The 18,462-nt window shown below is 39.0% G+C and overlaps 2 pseudogenes; both read right to left on the reverse strand.

The window, feature by feature from the left end:
- Positions 1–437, reverse strand: part of LOC121950199 — a 22,152-nt pseudogene extending 21,715 nt beyond the window's left edge.
- Positions 438–4,308: 3,871 nt separating this feature from the next.
- LOC121949775 lies at positions 4,309–14,937 on the reverse strand (annotated as a pseudogene).
- Between the last annotated feature and the right edge of the window lie 3,525 nt (positions 14,938–18,462).

An 18,462-nucleotide genomic window follows, 5' to 3' on the forward strand; every position in this document is an offset into this window, starting at 1 on the left:
GATAATCTTACGTAGATCATCCATGCTGCATAACGCTCTTTGAGGTTATACAGCACAGAGGCTTCATTGAGATGGGTCATCATGGCCATGTCCTCAATCTTGTCATACTTGGGAGGGTTCATTGGAGAGACGTCATCCTCTTTAACTGTCCTCTCCTGGAACAGAACATTTATCACAATGAGAACTGGTCACCTTGAATTTCCAGTTGACTCTGAAATCATGATACCAACCTCCTCAGTGTCCAGGATTTTCACAGTGACTTTGCCAGCGTCTTTCTTGAGGATTGTTGCCTTCACGTACAGCTCCTTGGTATCAGCTACATAGCAGGCACTTTTGGCATCAAAAGGTTTGCTCTGAGCCTCAATTCTCTCCTTCTCTGGCTTACGGAGGTAAATGGCAGCTTTGCCATAAATGGCCATCTCCGCGTCTGTGCTCATGGTGGCGGCTTATGTCTGTGTAGCAAAAACAATGGCAATCTTAGAATGAACAACTATGCGGTAATTATAAATAAGAGTAGTCCTCTTTATCTTTTTTATTTTAAACTATCCTCTTCAGGGATGTGACCAAATGGCCCAGAATGACAAAGTCCAATCCAATAATTGGCACATCGTTAATCAAATTGATGTCTGTGCATCATCAGAAGTGATTTCACTTTAGCTCTTTCAATATTATTTTCTAGACTAAATTTATAGTGATAACATTAACATTAAACTGCATCTTGACAAAATTGGATGGAAAAAAATGTTTTTACACAATGTAATGGTCCACATAAAATATATACAAATTAAAGATATTTGATAAAGGTTCATACCTGACCCACTCTCTTTTAAAAAGTTCGATAATATTCCACAATCCTGTTGAGAAAATATCACATATTTTCTGGTATTGATGAAGGCATTGGACACAAGTATTTCTTTAACACATATGTAAACAATTTGAATTTGAAATAATTTCTCAATCAATTAATGTTTTACAGTGCTATAAGGGAGACAAAGAATAACAAGCTCACCACAAGCTGAATTCTCCAAGGGTCCTCTACCACACAAGTCCATGTCCCATTGGACTGCTTATATTGAATGTGCCTTGCTTACGTAGCAGTGGTTAAACATGGAGACATGCCAAATGTGGAGTGGACAACAGACATCGATAGGAACAGGTGTTGACAGTATACACATATTGGTTTGGATTCAAGCCAATGAGACCAGGTCTCTTTTTTTAAACCTTTCCAAATATGTTATAATTACTCTCTTAAAACGGATTTCTATGACAACTCATGGCATTATCTGATAAAAAAAAAGAGGTGTGGAAATAAAGTAGTATTTACACTATTTTTAATTTCTGAGCAGATTTTTTTTTTTAATCTCCAGAAGGCATCACTAATTGCCTCTGACCATGTCCCAGTGATTAACATTGTATCACCACTGAATGCTAATCAGTTGTGTTTGTTTGATGTCACCAGATGCAAAGATGATAAACAGATGATAATACAGATCTTCATAGCATAGGGGTGCATAGCATCTCACATTTCACTCATGCTTTACGAGTGTAGCCAAGACCTCAAGCATTTTCACAGGCTGTAAGTCTATTTTCTAACTTTCACTTGAAGGTTTTACTCTTCTGGTTTCAAGATTTCAAGTACACGTTTGTCATTATAAATTTGTCATTATTATTTGTCATCCTTGTCAATGTGCATATATATACACAGTACCCTTTAACTAAATATTTTCTTTCTTTTGTAAAATATTTTCCAAAACATGGTTTCCTAATGTCCCAAATGGGTTTGAATGGGAAATGAAACTGATCAATGTACGATTATCATTTCTAAGTAGAGAACTGGGAACAGTGTTTTCCAGAACATCTTCTGAGCTCTATGATAAAGGTTAGTGGTGTTTGCTACTGCATTATAAAGATAAAGACAATGTGCAACTCTTTCAATCAGAATGGAAGAGACCTAAATAGGATTGCTACTAATATATGTGCAAATATGAGTAACACACTGTTGATATTTTAGCTAGAAAAAAAGGCAATACTGTAGCACATACTAATAAAAAATAATCCACTCAGACAGTGGGATTATGCTGTAGAAATGCTTTGTAAATTGAGTACAGCACTTTTCTTTACAATTTTTAAAGAGCATGAAAGGGAGCTCCTAAAGCCCCTAAATCATACTCATAGTGGCTTTCACCTTGAGCTAACTACTATATGCTTCAGCCTGATATCAGTTTGTGGTATGTATGTAAATTTGCATGCTTTAAATGCTGTCAGTGATAGCTAGGTTTTATTTTTTGTGTTGAATGTCAATGTGAAAATCATTTGTTTATGAATGCACTGCTTGCCGATCTCTATCCCTCTGCCTTACCCAGGCATTGCAGGCACTCACTTGCATCAACAGCTGCTCAAACACTTTGCAACCCTTCTCCTTCTATTTTTGAGGACCCCTTAGATCCTCAGTTCCTGCTACATGTTGACTGACTCTACTCATAGTGGGAGGTTACTTATGGGTGTTAATTCTACAATTATGTTAAATCAATGTAATTGAGATGTACTAAACAAGAAATGTATTCAGAAAAAGCAATTTATCAGGCAAGAGTTATAGAGCAAGTAATGACTTAAAAATTCTGCATATACTTAATAATAACTAGGATTCTCTGAATGTTTATTTAACATCATGCTATTTCACCTTGTGTGTCCCTTTAATCCAAACCTAACTTTTATTTATTGTAGGAAACATAGTGAAGAATAAATATAAAAACATTTACTGTGTTTTGAAGCATCAAAGTAGACAACTTCACAGACATGAGCTTCATGGGTCTGATAGCTACACCCACAGACTTGAATTGGAATCTGTGTATTGAATGTGCTCGCTTACAAAGCACAAGTTAAATATGGGACACATGCCAAATATGGTTAGGATGCCAGCTGTTGCTTCGCCAACATAAGTGACACCTGTTGCTAGCAAATACATATAATGTTTCAGGTTCCCATCAGCAAAGGCACATCCTGAATTTGTGGTAATCCCTACTTTAAATAGGTAACTTTAAAGTGAAGGTCTTTTGAAGAAATAAAAAAAAGAAGAAAAAAAGTATTCAAATCCTTCTCACTGCTTTTTTGTTAGATTGAAAAAAAAAATAATAGTAATTTAAAATCCTTTATACTAAATGGAGCAAAATTCTTCAAAATAATGTCATTTAAGATAAGCACTACTGTTTAACTTTTGTTAATAGTTTTACAAGAATTAAATAATGAAAAATAACTACTACTTGTGATCAGGTGTAAGAGATATGTCTGTGGTATTCACGCTCATATGTCAAGCTATTAACACTTCAACTGACTCTGCAGACACAGCTCCAAGTCCATTTTTGGCTCCATGCACTGCACTTTGAATGTCAACGTCATTCCAGTTGCTGAGCAAAATCATTTTTAAATGTCATAGGCTATAATGTTGATTTAGCAGTGTTAAAACTACTCTAAAAATTTCCACAATAAATTGTCACCTACTTAAGTGAAATGCCTTTGTAACTTGCTGAAAAAAAATCTCCTGTGATTAAGAGTAATACATTCAGACATGTTTAATTAACTTTAAAAGTTAGGTGTACCCAATAATCACTCATATCACACCTAAAAACAGCTGTTACAGAGCAGCCCATATAATGTCACATTTGATAAGCTACTTTACCATGTGATGCAGATTCCTTTTAATTGCTCTGAAATGCGAACTGTTATTATTATAGGATATAATCCAACTAGTTTGCTCTTTGCCTGTTTCATTCAATATTAATATAATTGTCAATATATAGTTACATTTGTTGATTTTATAAGCAAATGTGACTGACTGCTTTCTGATCAGAGCCAAAGTTGTGGTTCTAGGATGCAAGAGTTTATTTTGCTTTTGTTTTACTGCCCTCAAAGACAGCTCACGATGAATTGCTCTTGAATCTGGTGCCTGTTTCCAGGTAAGGATTAAAGTGACTTAAGTCACGCACATTTGCTTTTTCCCCTTGTTTCCTTGAAAGATGCCCATACCACTTTCACCTCAAATGTTAAGAATGTTTTTAGCATCGTTTTGGTGACTGGTTAGCTGAAAACTTTGCAACATATAAGTGCGATCCCATCTTTTTTTTTTTTTTTTTTTGAGCATGATTTACATGTTGAAAAAGGTAATACAAATCTCACAACAAATACCTTTCATGAAGAGCAAAGAGATGAAAGTATTACAAGGAGAATTTAAGATCAACAGCTTTTACTTTTATTGTTCCATCATGAACTACATCATATTATATGATTCATCACGGCGAAACACTCTGTGCTTTACTCAGCTGCTTCTTTTCCCTGTAAAAAAAAAATGGTTTGTGTGAGTTTGAATCAGCTTTAGGTGACAATAATTATGATCAGCTGATTTTATTTTCAACCTAATGGTTTGTTAGGTCAATATAATACTGTAAAGAATCTGCCCAAACATAGTGACAGGTATATATTGAGGAATTATGTTTGCTATTTTATTTATTTTCCACTAGATTGACATGTAATTACCTTGCCAGAGTCACGGCTCTTTGCTCTCAGTTTGTTGACCTGGGACTCTGCGATGTCAGCACGCTCCTCAGCCTCCTCCAGCTCATGCTGGATCTTCCTGCACTTGGACAGATGAACATTGGCCTGCTCCTCCTGAAATACGAGATGGAAAAAAAGATTAAATCTTCAAAAAAGTCCATTGGTCTATTGTGTGCTAAAAAATCATGACATATTATCAAGTAAACATTTTTTTTCCAAAATAAATGTTTTGGCCTTACCGCTTCCTCAGCCTGCCTCTTGTAGGCCTTCACCTTGAGCTGCAACTTGTCAACCAGATCCTGCAGTCTAGTAATGTTTTTCTTGTCCTCCTCAGTCTGTGAAAGAAAATATAGATTTTCATGTTTAAACATTGTTAATAGTAGGTATATCAGATGAAGTTGTACTGTACATGTTAAATATCAATGTGACTGTACCTGATAGGTGAGCTCCTTCACTCTCCTTTCATATTTGCGGACACCCTTGATAGCATCTGCTCCACGTCTCTGCTCACCTTCAACCTCTGCCTCCAGCTCACGCACCTTTAAAGAAACAGAAAATTCATTGAGTATTTAGAATCCGTAATTTATATTTTATTACATTTGTTCTGCTGTGCAAATGTCACATAACTTTCTCACCCTAGACTCAAGTTTCTGGAGCTGCTTCTTGCCACCCTTCATGGCCAGATTCTCAGCCTCATCCAGGCGGTGCTGCAGGTCCTTAACAGCGACCTCCAGGTTCTTCTTCATCCTCTCCAGGTGAGCGCTAGTATCCTGCTCCTTCTTCAGCTCCTCAGCCATCATAGCAGCCTTGAGAGGAGATAGCATAAAATGTTAATGAGAACTGTTATGAAAACAAACAACAATACTGGAGTAAGAACGAATGAAATGTAAACCTACATCAGTGATGGCCTTCTTAGCCTTATCCTCTGCGTTCCTTGCTTCCTGAACAGTGTCATCCACTTCACTCTGAATCTGGACCAGGTCAGTCTCAAGCTTCTTCTTGGTGTTCAGAAGGCTTGTGTTCTAAAATGTAAGTTGATTTAGACACTTGAGTGATCACATGCCTCAAACTTTAGGTTTTTAAATTAATTAATAAATGATTGGATATTTATACCTGAGAGTGCAGAAGTCCAACACGCTCGCTGGCGTCCACCAGCTCCTGCTCAGCGATTTTGCGGCTTCTCTCTGTCTGTTCCAGAGCAGCTCTAAGTTCCTCAATTTCAGCTACCATGAGACCGTTCCTGCGTTCTACCATAGCAGCTTGTTCCTTGAGGTCATCCTGGGCTCTGACGGCATCATCTAGGTGCAGTTGTGCATCCTAGAGAAAAATAAATTCAGAAAAACTTTTTTAAAAAAAGATCTGCACTGCCCATAGTCTGTGCAACAACTCTCTGTCTTACAATACCTTGAGCTGTGCCTGCACATTCCTCAGCTGCTTCTGGGACTCAGCAGCCTGGCGATTGGCGTGGCTCAGCTGAATCTCCATCTCATTCAGGTCTCCCTCCATCTTCTTCTTGATTCTCAGGGCATCATTCCTGCTTCTGACCTCAGAATCCAGAGTGCTCTGCATGGAGTCAATCACCCTCTGGCTGTTCCTCTTGATCTGCTCCATCTCCTCATCTTTCTCTGCCAGCTTCCTGTCCACCTCACCCTTAATCTGGTTGAGCTCAAGCTGGACACGCAGGATCTTAGACTCCTCGTGTTCCAGAGTTCCCTGATCATATCAAAGAATGAAATGTTAATGTGTTACTTCAAACCTTTTACAGTATATTGTCAGTGATTTGTATTTTTTGTTTTCAAAAGATCTCCCCAGAAAAAAGTGTACCTCAGCCTCTTCAAGAGCTGTCTGGATCTCAGCCTTCTCTGTCTCCACCTGCTTCTTAGACTTCTCCAGCTCGTGGATGCTCTTTCCAGTCTCACCAATCTGTTCAGTCAGATCTGAGATCTCCTCTGTAGAGAGATACATGTGTTTCTTATTAAGCCTTAAAAAATATAAACAGTGTATTGTAGGATATGAACATGTTGAATACAATGTAACCGTTACATAAGGTAGAACTTACGCTGCAGGTTCTTGTTTTCACGCTTCATGGTCTCCAGCTGTTCCAGAGCTTCCTCATAAGAGTTCTTCATCTTGAACAGCTCAGTGCTGAGAGAACGAGCCTCCTTCTGAGCTCCCTCGAGCTCTGCCTGACCCTCCTCGTACTTCTGTTTCCACTCTGCCAACACCTGAACAACACAGTTAATACAGTTCAGTTAGCTATTTAGCAATGTGAAGACAATTAAATGTATCTATTTCAGTGTTTGTATGGCTTGGCTAGACAAAGTAAACAATGCTACCTTGTCAAAGTTCCTCTGCTTCTTGTCCAGGTTGGCAGCCAGCCCATTGGCCCTCTCCACATCAATCATGAGGTCCTCCACCTCGCTCTGGAGCCTCTGTTTGGTCTTCTCAAGAGAAGCACACTTGGAATTCACTGCCTCAATCTGCTCCTCAGCCTCCTGAAGGCGCTGGGCCAGCTTCTTCCTGTTTTAATAGGGTGTAATTTGTCTCTCAGTTTAATTCTAAAAGATGAAAATACTTTTTCCAAATATTTTTGCATGTACGTATACAATGAAAATAATACATTTCGATAACCTAGATTGAGATGTGAAAGCACTGATTTAATCTAAACCATTTAACCTCAAATAAGATACTGAACACATGACAAAAACTCAGTCAATATATTTTGTCTAAATCTGTTTAAACGCAAGTATAGTGTAGTTGTTGTGGTTTGAGTTACACTAAAATGCTACACTTTTGAACTGGCCATTAGATTGTTTGAATGTTACTCACTTGGCTTCCTCAAGCTCCTCAGTGCGCTGGATAGCATCAGTTTCATACTTAGTTCTCCACTGAGCCACCTCACTGTTGGCCTTGGACATACCACGCTGCAGCTCAGCCTTGGCCTCCTGCTCCTCCTCAAACTGCTCCCTCAGCAGGTCACAGTCATGGCGGGCTGATTGCAATCCATGGGCAAGAGCATTCTTGGCCTGGTGTAAGAAATAATATTGAGGTTACAAAATTCCTAAATCCCAACTGAGCAACACCAGTGCACACTAAACAGTCTCTCACCTTAACCTCCTCTTCAATCTGTCTCTTCAGCTCCTCAATCTGCTGTGTGAAGGCCTGTTTGCCTCTGGTCAGCTGGGAGACAAGAGCTTCTTTCTCCTCAAGCTGACGACTGAACTCACCTTGTATGAAACACGTATGTTATGATACATTAGTTTGTGTTATGTTTCTGAATAATACACAACAGATCATTCAATGATAACTTGTATATACCATTTTCTGTCAGGAGACGGGCTTTCTGTGCACCCATATCATTGATTTGACGGACATTTTCATCATTCTTGGTCTTCAGTTCGCTAAGTTGGTCCTCAAGAGTGCGGCACATCTTTTCAAGATTTCCCTGAAGGAGGAAAAGAGAGATAGGATCAGTGATCAGAATTTATTTTAAATATTAATTACCTTAATAATTATACCAAATTTGGGTATTAAAATAGAATTGAATGTGTTGTGTACCTTTGCTTTAGCAACAGCCTCCATGTTGCTGGAGAGGTCATCAATCTCCATCTTGTATTCACTCTTTTCCTTCTCAAGCTTCTGCTTGACACGCTGGAGATTGTCGATCTGCTCTCCCAGCTCAGCAACGCTGTCAGCCTGCTTCTTGCGAAGAGCAGCAGCAGTGGCTTCATGCTGCAGAGTGGACTCCTCAAGGTCACGACGGAGCTTCTGGAACTCAGCTTCACGCTTCTTGTTCATCTCAATCTGAGCAGCGGTGGCACCACCAGCCTCCTCCAGCCTCTCGCTGATCTCCTCAAGTTCCCTGGAGAGGTCAGCTCTCTGCTTCTCAACCTTGGCACGAGCAGCACGCTCAGCCTCAATCTCCTCCTCCAGTTCCTCAATACGGGCCTGTTGAATGAAGGTGTGATGTCTTTCAGTAAAATTTTACTTTGAATACACAGAAAGGGCATTTGAACTAAGCAGTCATTTTTTATGTCACAGAATTTGTCACCTGAAGCTCCTTAATCTTCTTCTGGAGCTGAGCACCCATTGACTGCTCATCTTCAATCTTGCTAAGGAGCTGACTGATTTCAAAGTCCTTCCTGTAAGAATAATAGATAAGAACACATAGAGTTTAGGTATTTGACCACATTAATAATTGGTTAGATCATAATAAAAGAAAGAAACAAACAAACAATGAACAAAACAAAACAAAACTACTTTACTTTTTAAGTTTCTCATCAGACTGCTGCTTGTCATTCTCAAGATCCATGATGGATTCCTGGGCCAGTTTCAGATCACCCTCAAGCTTCCTCTTGGCTCTCTCAAGGTCCATGCGCAGTTTCTTCTCTTGCTCCAGAGAACCCTCAAGCTGAGGAATAATATGAATTTTTAATAATCATATTCAAGAAAAATGTTGCCTTTCCATTTCGAAGTGACTTTGTAAACTTACATCATCCACTTGCTGCTCAAGCTTGGTCTTGGCCTTGGTCAGAGTGTTGACTTTGTCCTCCTCGGCCTGCAGGTCATCAAGAGTCTGCTGATGAGCCTCTTGAAGGGCTTTCTTTTCCTTGGTCAGCTTGGCAATGCTCTCATCCTGAGAGGCCATCTCCTCAGTCAGGTTCTTCACCTAAGTGTGCAAGAAAGATCTTGTCATTAAATTGTAATCATTATAATCTTACTTGACTTACTGGACAGAGTTTTTATTTACAAACCTTGTTCTCAGTGGCATGTTTCTCCTTCTCCACTTTGGACAAGGTAAGCTCCAGGTCATCAATGTCCTTCTTGAGCTCAGAGCATTCATCCTCCAGCTTTCTCTTCTTGCCAGTAAGCTCAGCGTTGATTTCCTCTTCATCCTCCAGTCTCTCAGTTGTCTCTTTGAGTTTGGCCTCCAGCTGGATCTTACTTTTGATAAGTCCCTCGCATCTCTCCTCAGCATCTGACAGATTCTCTGCTTCCTGTAGTGAATTTGATGAAAATAGCTGTTAGCACATCAACATTGAAAAACAAGAAAACGCACAAAGCACTGTTGATGTATACGCACAGATGCAACTTGCAGCTGCAGATCATTCTTCTCCTGCAGAAGGGACACCATTTTCTCCTCCAGTTCCTTCTTCTTGGCCAGGGCAGCAGCCAAGTCAGTTGTCATCTTATCGTAGTTCTCCTTCATGGCTGCCAGTTCCTTCTCAGTTTCAGCACTCTTCAGCAGAGGCTTGATCTTGTAGTACACCTTCATCCATGGCCAGTGTTTCACATTCATGAATGAGCGGACATTGTACTGAATGGTAAATATGGCATCCCTGTGGAAGAGATGTTACCATTAGGTACAGAATCATTTTTCATTATTCATTGAATGAGTGTGCACTAAAAATGAGCTGTTTTCAACATGCCTCCTCTCTGTCATCTTGACAAACTCCTTTCTCATGAGGTAACCACGACACAGAGCCTGAGAGTCATGGTAACCAGAGATGCCAGTTTATCATCTCTCATCTCCTCTAGGACACCCAGAAGACCAGCCTTGAAGAACACCTGAACAAAGAGAAAATTTAAATCTTATGTGTGTCTGCTCAAAACACCATGCCACACATTAAAATAGAAAGAACTCAGGGAACATGTTCCCCTAACAATCATCTAAATGTCTAATATTATTAAGAAACAATTTTTAAAATATGGATATGCATCAAAATACTTTAGACAGTGAAAGATAATTATGCTAAATGTCTGATGGCAACTGTGCTTTCTTGAGGAAGTTTCATTCCTGTGTGGGCTCTTTTACTACTTAAAAATTGTACCATATTTTAAGAAAATGAGATTTATGATAACCAATGTATTGCCATTTAAAATTATGTTCATATTTATCATAATTCTGAAGCTGTAGACAGAATGCCATCAAGGTGTACAGGATCACATGGTGCACAAAAAGGCAAAGTAGACTGCTTCATTCCTCGCCACATGGGGGCGCAATTTTTCTATTTATTTCCCTCTGCTCCTTTCTTGGCTCATGGCCTAATTTCCCATCCCAATAGTTGAAACTGGGCAAGAAGATCTGAGATAGCCTTCTTTACAAACTAAAAAATGGACTGATAGTCCTTGATTTGTAAACATAATGATACAAATGCAATCATGGTCTTTACCTTGGTGTGTCCGAATCTGTACTCATCGTGGTTAACATCAATAGACCCAAGCAGCTTCTCTGAAGCCTTCTTGTTGTCAATGAACTGGCCCTCAGGAATGACGCTGGCATTCAGCACCTTGTACCTTTTATAAGAGAGTTAATGGTCAGTCAGTATGATATCTTTGAATATTCAGCATAAAACTTTTTTTTAAAATATCCACTGATACCTCTGCTTGAAGTCAGCATAGAGGATTCTGCTGGGGAAACCTTTTCTGCAGATTCTGATACCCTCCAGCACACCGTTACACCTGAGCTGGTGGATGACCAGGAAGTTCTCCATCAGACCTGTAAAAAATGACATTTTTTAGTTACTAATTTGACTAAGTAGTCTCTAAAAATTAAGTAAGCCATAGTGAGAGACCCAAACCACTCCTCAAAGACATAATTGACATTATTTTCTATATGTACCTGGAGTCTTTGACTCATTAGGAATCAGGCAGCGCACAAAGTGAGGATGGGTGCTCCTCAAGTTAGTCATCAGCTTGCCCAAGTTCTCCTGTAGATCCAAAATGTTATATTTTTTAATATGTAACAACTGTGAGTTGGGTATAAAATGGGATATATAGATTTACAGTGTTAAATCTTACCCTAAACTGTGAAGACACAGTCTGCATAGAACCACCCTTCTTCTTGCCTCCTTTCTTGCTACCACCACTAGACTCTGTTGATAATTTCAAGTAGACATTTTTTGTTAAAATCTGACAAAAAGGTCATATCTCAACACGTTACAATCGTTGAAAATATACAACATCTATAACCTTAAGTGTTTATTAGTTTACTGTAGTTAATATCATACCCTCAACAACGGGAGGATACAGAAGAGCCAGCAGTTTCATTGAGGATTTCTGGTACAGCTGAATAACAGACTCATTCAGTGGGTCCTTGTTCTTGTCCAGCCAGCCAGCGATGTTGTAATCCACGGTACCAGCATAGTGCACCAGGGAGAAGTGGGCCTCAGCCTTGCCCTTGGCGGGCTTTGGCTTTTCAAATGCTCTGTTTTTGCCAAGATGTTGGTCATACAGCTTGTTCTTGAAGGATGTGTCTGTGGCCTTGGGGAACATGCACTCCTCTTCAAGGATGGAGAAGATGCCCATGGGCTTGAAAGAAGTGGGAAGAAGTAAGTCATCAAGAGATACATGATGTCAAAGTAAGAACAATTATATCTGATCACCAACTGAAGTGATTACCTTTTCAATCAGCTCAATGCAGGCAGCCAAGTCCATGCCAAAGTCAATGAACTCCCAGATAATACCCTCCTTCTTGTACTCCTCTTGCTCCAGGACGAACATGTGGTGGTTGAAGAACTGTTGCAGCTTCTCATTGGTGAAGTTGATGCACAGCTGCTCCAAGGTGTTGAACTGTGACGGGACAAATAATCAGCATAATGTCTTGTTGGCATCAAGAAAGATTCTATCATGAGAAGTATCAGCTGCTGAGTTTTTGAAAATGACGCTTACATCAAAGATTTCAAAGCCAGCAATGTCCAAGACACCGATGAAGAACTGCCTTGCTTGTTTGGTGTCCAACATCTGGTTGATACGGATGACCATCCACAAGAACATCCTCTCATAGATGGACTTGGCCAGGGCAGTCACTGAGTTGCTCACCTATACAATACAGAAGGGTGTGATTTCATCAAAGTCGGTCAGCTGCTTGTAAAATTATGGATCACTGGTATTTTGAACTTCTCCTAATCAGATAAATGTTATCAAAGATCTAAAAAAAAAACCCAAAAAAAAAACAACCAAAAACATCTCAGTAATTATTTGTTTTATTCTGCATTATGCATTTAGCATTTAATGAATAAAAGTAATTAAGAGTAGCAAAACGTAGTTCTTTTCCGCTGCAATTATTTTCCCCAATATGCCCTGTACTACATTTTTTTTTCACCTGAACATCAACAAAAAAACAAAGTAATATGTTTTTCAATAGTAGGATATTAGATATTGACATTTCGTGTTTACCTGAGGCACAGTCTGTCCCTTGGTGACAAACTCATTTCCGACCTTCACTCTGGGATAGCACAGAGCCTTCAGCATGTCAGCAGAGTTCAGACCCAGCAAGTAAGCGACCTTGTCAGCCTCTGAAAACATTTCAGTGATTTCCATCAGAAACCAGTGTGACTAAACCTTTATTACTGTTTTCCCCAAGGAATTTACTTTGAGCTGATAATGAATACTCACCCTCTGTGCCATCAGGCTCAGCCTGCTCCTCACGCTGCTTCTGCTTGAACTTCATGTTACCGTGGTGGAGCACAGCACCAGTAATCTTGTAGATGCTTACCTTCTCTTCAGCTGAGAAGCCCAGGATGTCAATGGCATTCTGAGTTCATAAAAGGTGTCAACACACAAAAAAGATCACTTCAGAAAATGCATTTAAAAGGACAGTTTTGATATTGCAATTGATGCTCAAAATATATTTCAATATTTTGAAGGGAGGATCACTCACATCAGTGGCTTCCAGCTCAACTTTGTCATCAATGCTGGCCACAGTGATCTGACCCATGCTGCACATGGGGAAATCGTAGGGGTTGGTTGTGATGAGTGCCAATTCTGGAGATCAGAAAAGAGTGAAAATGTCAATATATTTGTTTAATATGAGAACAAGTAGATTTACCTTTGTGTAACAACTCATTTTGCTTACCAATCAGCTCAGGTTTGTGGTTGGTCATCATCTGGTAGAAGATGTGGTAGCCTCTTTCATCAGGAAGCTGGAATGTCACTCTAGACTTCTCCAGCAGATCTACAAATATTGTTCATAAGTCAGAGCCTGGCCAACTCTCAATTGTAGTCATTTGTTTTCAGTGAGTATTATTACTTACATGTCTCAATATCAGCACTAGCCAGTTTGCCAGTTGTGCCAAAGTGGATTCTGATGAATTTACCCTGTTTGGAACAAAGGGATTTTTAATGTCTCACCATATTGGCGATCTGTAACATGACTTTCCTTGTGCATAAAAATTTACTCCATACTTACGAAACGAGAGGAGTTGTCATTCCTCACAGTTTTGGCATTACCATAGGCCTCCAGCAGGGGATTGGCTGCAATAATCTGATCCTCCAGGGAGCCCTATAATCCAGGTTGATAACTGCTATCAGAAAATGACTATTTTTTTCTTCTTGAAAAATCTTCCATGTGTACAGAACCCTGAATTTTGATCTTGATTTCATATAGTAACAAACCTTTGAGGTGTCCCTCTTCTTGTCTCCACCAACTGAGATTGTTGCAAAGTACTGGATGACACGCTTGGTGTTCACAGTCTTTCGGCACCAGATTCTCCACTAGGTATAGACACAGATTTATCAGATTTGATCAAGAGATATTTTACTATGTTAAAATCAACAAATGTAAATAACAAATAACAAACTTACGTGATCAAGACAGACTGGTTCTCCCTATCTGTTACATAGAAAAACAAGAATTATTAATTGTTTTACCAAATCAGAAAAACATATATACCAATAAATTTTACATTGTTATGGTAAATACCTACCAGTAAGCATGAACTGATAAGCGTTGTCAGAGACGGAGAAGATATGGGGTGGAGCCTCCATACGCTTCTTGCCTCTGTAGGCACTGACACATTCAGCATCGTACACTGGGAGCCACTTGTAGGGGTTCACAGTGGCACAGAACAATCCAGAGTAGGTCTGAAGGTGATCACAGAAATTCAACAATTAATGCTACATTTCCGTCAAGTATAGGTATTTTCAATAGTTCTCTTTTTTTCAGTAGGCAGCTTGTCTTACGTAGATCATCCATGCTGCATAACGCTCTTTGAGGTTATACAGCACAGAGGCTTCATTGAGATGGGTCATCATGGCCATGTCCTCAATCTTGTCATACTTGGGAGGGTTCATTGGAGAGACGTCATCCTCTTTAACTGTCCTCTCCTGGAACAGAACATTTATCACAATGAGAACTGGTCACCTTGAATTCTCAGTTGACTCTGACTTCATGATACCAACCTCCTCAGTGCCCAGGACTTTCACAGTGACTTTGCCAGCGTCTTTCTTGAGGATTGTTGCCTTCACGTACAGCTCCTTGGTATCAGCTACATAGCAGGCACTCTTGGCATCAAAAGGTTTGTTTTGAGCCTCAATTCTCTCCTTCTCTGGCTTACGGAGGTAAATGGCAGCTTTGCCATAAATGGCCATCTCCGCGTCTGTACTCATGGTGGCGGCTTATGTCTGTGTAGCAAAAACAATGACAATTTAAAAAATGTTTCTGTTGTTGTCATTAAACAGTGCCTATGTGCATGTTATACTAAACTTCTATGTCTACATCAAAAGGAAGTTTTTGCATCATTACAAGAGGCCTTTTGCTTTGTTAAAGCTTCTCTGCCCAACAAAGCAATTGTCTACACTATGCATTTTTTATGTTGCTCCATTCTCTGCACTCAACATCTATTGCATGTCTGTTTGTCCAAAGAGAGAAATCCATCCTCAATTTCTCCTCCTGAGTTGTCTCCCATTTTCCCCCATTAAAAGGGTCTGAATGGAAGGTCTAAGGACACAGACTTCTTTATGCTTTACAGATTGTAAAGCCCTTCAAGCCAAATTTTTGATTACAAAATTTGTCCATATAAATAAAATTAAATTGACAGAGTCAACACTAGTCTTTATCTGAGTTCTGTCCAAATTGCATTCACAACCCATGAGGTCACCAATTAAACAAATGTTGTAATCAATGGTAAAAGTTGTACGTACCTTTCTCTTACCCTTGGTGAAATGAATATTATACTCCACACACCTATTGAAAAAAAATCTGTGTTAGCCAGTGCAGGAAACTTCCAGTAATTTATTGTAAACTTCCTCCACACACATTACATTACAAAGTTAGCAAAAAATGTGAATCTCATCTCATGTCAAGAATCCACAGAGTCAGATACTAAATTATATTTAATAAATTTAAATTTAAATTTTAAATTATATATGCTGAATACATCTAATTGGTACAGTGTATAATAGTAGACCCCCTCACCACAAGCAGGAACCTCACTGGTCTTCCACCACACTCTCTGAGGCTCTCCTTGGACCCCTTATATTCAGTCTGGTGTGCTTACAAAGCAAAGGTTCAAGCAGACTAACATGCCAAATATGGCAAGGATGACAGCTGGGTCTTGAAGCATTTGAAATATTTTGCTGGTGCTAAATTTGGGTGAATCCATGGCAACTTTTGAGTTCTTCTTTTTCACACATGATTTTTTTTTTATTTTTTAAATTGTTAACAAATTATTACAACAGAAAGTTGGGGTATTATGGACTTGCATCTTGAAGTATAAACCCCTATAAGATGTTTGATGATTGATAATTGATTGGTTAACATTCCTTAATTTGAGACTATGTTGTGAGATTTTAGATTTATACTGGGACATTAAATTTTCATATCTGACAGTCAGAAAACACATACTTGACAACAGATGAAAGTTGACATAATGGTCTTGCAGAGGACTTTTTTTTTTTTAAATTATTTAAATGGATTAGGGGCATTACTTTTGGTGCTTGTTTTGACATGACATGATTTTATGCTTATTTTTCCAATTAATAAATTAATTAAATGTTAATTAATTTATTTGTTAATTGGAAAAAGTTTAGTATAGCAGGCATCCTAAGAAAGCATGCCGAGCTCCATCTTCTGAATAATCAGAGTAGTTTTACACATAAATTATATTATTCTGGAGATCTAAACATGCCCAGATATGACTTGTTTGTAACATCTTTAATCAGTGAGTATGTAAAAAATTAATTGAATCACAGTGTCTTTTCTTATCGGACATTTATTGTTGTCTTTTAAACTAATTTAACATGATTTCACAGGAATGTCACTGTCTCCTGAAACTTAAATCCAGTGCGTTCCAAGCTCTGTGTTGTCTTCTTAGAGGAGATTCATTCTATATTCCAGAATTAGTTGGATTTAGCGGTCAGAGTGAGCCAGCTGTCAGCTAACTTTGGATGCAATAAGAAACACTTGTTATTTCTCTGTGAACCACATTTGTTAGGGGCCCTCTGTCATACTCCATCATGTAATTCGAGTGGTTTTGAAAGTTGCTGTGTGAAGGTTAAGGAAGTGGGCATGTTTTCAAAGAGTGGGAGGGGACAAAGCTCACCCTTGATTGGTTGACTGTATATTGATTAGGCAAATAGAATGTTTTGACCAATCTGAAATAATGCTCTATTTATTAGGAAACATACTGTAAATGTAAAAAAAGAATTATGTTGCCAGAATGCTACTTTGAGTTTTACTTTGCACATCAGTCTACTGTAGCTATGTCAGACAAGAGACAAAAAAAAGTGAAATAGTTACAGTAAAAGTGCATCACATCTCTCTCTCTCTCTCTGCTAAAATCTCATTGAATAGTCTGTTCACTTAATGTTTTGTGTGGTGAAATCCCACACAGGCTCCTACAGTTCTTCTTATTCCTGTTTCTAATCAAATATTGTTTCTTGATTTGACTTATTTGACTTTTTGATGTCCAGGTGATGGTTTGCCCACCCAGGCATTGACAGTGAGTTTGCAGCTGACTGATGGCTCAAAGCAAAGCCCTCCCACTTTGGTGTTTACCTCACTTGGTCAGATGTTAGAGCCATGCTATTTCGGCTACTTTGCAAAGGATAAAGAATTATGTTACAATTTTCTTTCCTTTCCATTTATGCTCATGAAACATAACGATTGCCTGACTGATTTATAAATTACCTGACTTTAATTTCTGTGTTCAAACAAAAAGTTCACCTTCAAAGTCTTAACTGACAAAATTAACTAATTGATTAATCAATTAAAATATGTGATGGTTTCTAGTGGTGTCCCACTGCCCCCACACCCCCCAAAAAGATTATATTGTACAATAAGCTGCCTGTGTTGACAGCAGGTCCGTAAAAAAATAATTATGTTTGTTTGTTGTTTTTTTTTCTTTTTACATGTTTTCTTTAACTCGCCTTGTGTGTGCGGCATTTTGCCATCTCAATGTAATTAGATAGGTGTTGGAGCACTGAGAAGGAAAAGAGAAGCTGGGGGGTCAGAGGTCAGGTGGTGTGATGGGGGTGGGACGTTTGAGGCACAAGACAGTTGTTGAAGCTTCTGTAAAAAGCCAGCCTGCTCACTAGTTCCCAAATTGAGATAACACAGCGGAGAAAAGCTTCGACCACTTATGGTGTAATCTATTTGTGTCTAAAAAATGAGGACAAAAAGGGACTGCCGCTCACAGAGGGTAGAGAGGGAATGAGCAGAATGACGGGGCATCTTGTTTGTTCGGTCTCGCTGAAAGTACTTACAAAACACCTTTCCTTCTCTGTTTTTGTTGAGGTGGCTGCACAGCAAGTGTTTTTCTCAAGGAACACAGATTAGGAGCACTTCTTAACATGAGTTAAAATACTTGATATTGAATATACATTGCAACAGGCACCATAGGTCTACGTTTTTCTGGATCATGGCAATGAAGAGGTCATAATAATAATGGATTGTCTCCCCCCAGAATCTGACTGATTGAAACTAGATCATAGCTACAAGGACATATTAAAAAATGAAACTGCATAGTGGCACATTTTGAGCCATAACTCAGGTCAAGATCCTCCTTCACTTTCTGCAGGGGATGTTGAATGGACTGGGGCTCTTGAGCAAGGCCAGTGATGTATTGCAGCAAAATAATAATACTCTCTTACAGTACTTGTGTATTTCTTAGGAGTATGTAAAAAAATTGTAAA

This window comes from Plectropomus leopardus, chromosome 11 (genome assembly GCF_008729295.1).
Source record: "Plectropomus leopardus isolate mb chromosome 11, YSFRI_Pleo_2.0, whole genome shotgun sequence".
NCBI lineage: Eukaryota > Metazoa > Chordata > Actinopteri > Perciformes > Serranidae > Plectropomus > Plectropomus leopardus.